This window comes from Nymphaea colorata, chromosome 13, assembly GCF_008831285.2.
Source record: "Nymphaea colorata isolate Beijing-Zhang1983 chromosome 13, ASM883128v2, whole genome shotgun sequence".
Taxonomy (NCBI): Eukaryota; Viridiplantae; Streptophyta; class Magnoliopsida; order Nymphaeales; family Nymphaeaceae; genus Nymphaea; species Nymphaea colorata.
Genome location: NC_045150.1, coordinates 11,819,006 through 11,823,368, shown reverse-complemented (window position 1 = coordinate 11,823,368; position 4,363 = coordinate 11,819,006).

The following is a 4,363-nucleotide window of genomic DNA, read 5'->3' as shown; positions in this document are numbered from 1 at the left end:
TAAGCAAATTATTCAATTTGCTTAACAGCAAAGAGGGGCATCTGTTAACACCCCAAATTTTTCCACATCAAAATTGAAGCAATGTGCAAATTTCACAAAAGAATTGTGAAAATTTGCAATTTCAAAGCCAATTTCGAATCTAAAGAACAATTAGATTCAAATCGTGAATTTAACCCGATACACGAATCCCAATGCAGGATTACGAGTCCAAATACAATTGCAAATGTCATTTGAAATCCAAATCCAATTGCAAAATGCAAATTTTGACTTAGATCCAAGAATTGGATCTAATTCAGTCTAAAATGCTACGTGGAACCCACGTGTGGGCCCCACCTAGCCCGTGTGGTCAAGAGCCCCCCAGGGGCCATGCCCCCTCCATGTCAAAAAAATAATAAATAAATATTTTCTCTCAAATTAATTGAAGAAAAGTCATTTTCAAGAAGAAATAAAGGAGAAACCTAGGAAAAGAGAGACATTTATGTCTCTCTCTCTTCTTTAACCAGGTCCTCCTTAAAGAAAAAAATAATTTTCAAGGAAGCAATTACTAGACTGGTCAAACTCACCTAACCTACTTAATCCAAGTAGGTTTGACCCGGGTGCACTCAAATGTGGTGCCAATTCCAGCTAGGTTCGGTCACCATGGGCTCAACACAGTCAAAACGTAAGTCTGTCTCATGATCCAATTAATGGACGAAAATAGACTTTGACCGAACCAAACCCACTTTGACTAAACTCAGTCAAAGTACAATTTAGCTCAATTAAGAGCTTTCTTGACCCAAATTTATCAAATTACCTCAAATAAAGTCAAACTACTTGCAAATGCGCTTTGACTTTGGTCAATTGGTCGAAATTGATCAATTTGGACAATTTTGCCCTTCTGCGGTCAACTTAAGATTAAAAAGCCTAAAATGGTTTATGAAAGGCAAATAAACATTTGAATTTGTCAAATGCATGAATCAAATACCAAATTTAAATTGAATTTCTCAAGTGAAAGTTTGATTCAGTTGAAATCCATTTTCAATCAAGTTTTGGACGAAAATACCCTTTTCGAACCAAATTTGATAAATTTTATTAAAATTTAAATTTAATTATCATAATTCAATGGCATTTGGAGCTTAGTAACTAGGTTTTAACCTTACAAGCTCGATTTCAAACAAAAAATAAATAAATAGTACAAAATAAGGGCAAAACCCTGTGCAAGGGCATTTTCGTCCAAAATTTTGGTCAAAATGGTCACCTAGGTCTGAACCCATGTTGACCAAACCTAGCCCAGCCCACCTAGCTCGTGGAAATGGGCTGAGAAATGGTCAATTAGAGCCTTTAAAGTCTATTTAACTCATTTTACAGTCCCCAAGGTCTTAAGCAAGTTCCCAAGGTGAGTTAAGAAGGTGGTTGAACCCACCTCCTCCTCTAATAAACCTCCCCTTGGCCACCAAGGGGGGGGGATGAAATTTTGGAGCATTCTATCAAATTGCTGCAGCCAAGGAGCTAGGAGGGAGAAGCCAAGGAAGAGAGAAGAGGTTCGTCCAAGTCCCCTTCCCCTTTTTCTCCCATTCTCTTCTTCACTTTCTTCTATTCTCCCCATTGATTTTGCTAAGTTAGGGTGCTTAAGTGAACCCTTACTTAGGATTTTCGTGGTGAGAAGCCCTCTTTACCACTCCAAATTTCAGCAAGCAAGCTATTTCTTATTCTAGCTTTGCTAAGCTTAAATCCACGGTTGGATTCTTGCTTGAGTTAGAAAACAAGTGAAGACGAAGGACAAACATCAAGACCGACCGCAAGGTAGGTGATCTTAACTCACTTCTCTTCTACTTTAACTTATTGTTGATTTATTTTAATTCCAGCAATTCGTGGGAGGGTTTATTTTCATTTGCTTACGGCTGGGAATGATGTCCAACTAAGGGAAACCTACGCTTCAATGTACATGTTAATGCATAATGCATGCATATGTCGGTTTTTCTTAAATATGAACCCAAGTAACAAATTTTGAAATGGGCCCCAAGGCCACGTCCCTTTCAAAGGAATCAACTTAATACCATTTTGAACTCCCTACTATGAGAGAATCCCATGGTGAGAGAGTGATTTTGCTACATCACGTATGATGAAAATGCCTATAAGGGATGGATACGTTTTTATGAATGTGATCCACCATTGCATGGCGAAATGATGATGAATGAGCTTGAGTATTGTTTTATTTTCTTTCTTATTCACAGTCATTTTGATTCATGTCTTTCAATTTAATTAATCAAGGGTTGTAGGGAAGATTTGAAACAAGTTTTCAATCTTCCTAAATAAAAGAACCCAGCCATGAATCATCATGATCCATGAGTCATGCGGTCCCTTGATAAAATTTCATTTTGAAAAGTAAGGTACGTATATGTATACATTGTTATATATGTACATATATGTATCCGATTTCTTGTCAAAAATTACATTCCTCCCTTAAAATCAGGTTGGAACATGTTTTCAAACCGGTTTTTAAGGAAATGAGCCATTTTTATTGATTTTCCTAGTGCAAGACTATGAATCATTTTCATTTCATTTTTACTTAATTTCAGCAAATCCATACGTAAGATGTATGTATGTTGTTGAAATCAGATCATGTTTCATAGGAATTGGTTTAAGAATGTCAAAGTTTACATATTTGAAATACCAACTATCCTACAATCATCCAAAAGAGTTGACGATCTCATTACTATCAAATCTGGAATTTGAATCTATTTTAAAGACTTGTCATTTCCATCTAAGAAACAACATATTTATTGGAATCAATGTCGACAATTTTCAGCTATTTAAATCAACACAATGTCTGATTTTTAGCTATTTTGAGACAAAAGTGGATGTCCTCCACGTCTCCCATCCATTTCAAAGATTTAACTTGACATCATTTATATATTTTCACCATTTTGATAATTTTATGTCAAGCCTCAAGCTTATGGACTACATCTCTAATTCATGTGCTTAATCATATAATGAGCACATATAGAGAAAGTCCTACATTTTAATCAATCTTCATGCATATATTGTATGACGTGCAATATGAACTTTGAGAGAGTATGAGGGAGTGAAGAATGTATGTTTCATATGAATGAATCTTGAGGGATTATGAGAGAGAGAAGAATGAATGTTCCATATAGTTTACATTCTCGTTTCATGCATTCATTTTCACTCAAAATCAATGGCACCACATGCACATTCTCAAGAAATTAAGTGATTCAAATTTAAGTTGCAAAAAGTGACCAAGTCATATTGCAATGAGAATTTGTAAACCTCACTTAACTTCAAAAGAAAACACAAGCAATGCATTCATAATCTTTTGGCCAAAGTGCATTTGAAAAACAACATGTTTTCTAACAATTTAGAACCTATGTTCTTTCAAAAGAATGAATTCTACAAATCACATGATTTGACAAAAGAAGAGTTCAAAATCAATTTTTATCATAAGATGATCATCATCATCTAGAGTTCACAACAAAGAACTCAATTCCAAATCTTCAAAAATCCTCAAGAATTATGTGTTTCAAATAACACCAAAACAAAGGTTTTTAAACCAACTTGAAAACCCCCAATATTCAAATTCATTTATTCAAAAAAATGAATTTCGGTTCTTGAATCCAAAACCTCAATGCATAAGCATATAGGACTTACATCAATAACTCGTATATGATCCAAATGATCCTTAGTCCTTGGTCTAATTACCCCTGTTAAAGGCGGCAGGAACGGTTGGACCTCGTACCGACGAGCGGATCCCTTTCTCTTGAAAATTTTCTCAAAACCCCAATTTTAAAAGAATTTTGTTGACTCACATTTCGACCTCCTTGAAAAAGGAGTGGGGTGCGAACACATGTTCAAAAAATAAGATATCATATAGTGGATGGAACAAAGATAATAGCCAAAACTGATTAGAGAAGAACAGATATAAACAAACACAGACAAGATAGACAGAACAGACAGAACTAACCATGGAAGACACAAACATCGGACAGAATGGATAGATCGGACAAGACAAAAACAAACGTCAGACAGGATGGACAGAACAAACAAAACAGACACACACGTAACAAACACCAGGCAAAAAGAACATAGTGTTTTGTTCTTAAAATCATCAAATGGTAAACAAAAAACACCATTGTCCATGAAGACAGAATAGTAGTGTAATAAACAGAACGTCATGTCTGTCCTGTCCCAGTGGACAACAATCAAACGACCACTAAGAGGTCGTTTGATGACAATGGAACACCACGGAACAGAACGGACATGTTCTGTTTTAGTAAAATGAAAACAAACGTTGGACAAAGAACGTTCAAGACAAGATGGACAGAGAACATGCCTTATAAAAGGCTAAAGTGTTCCACCGCGTTCC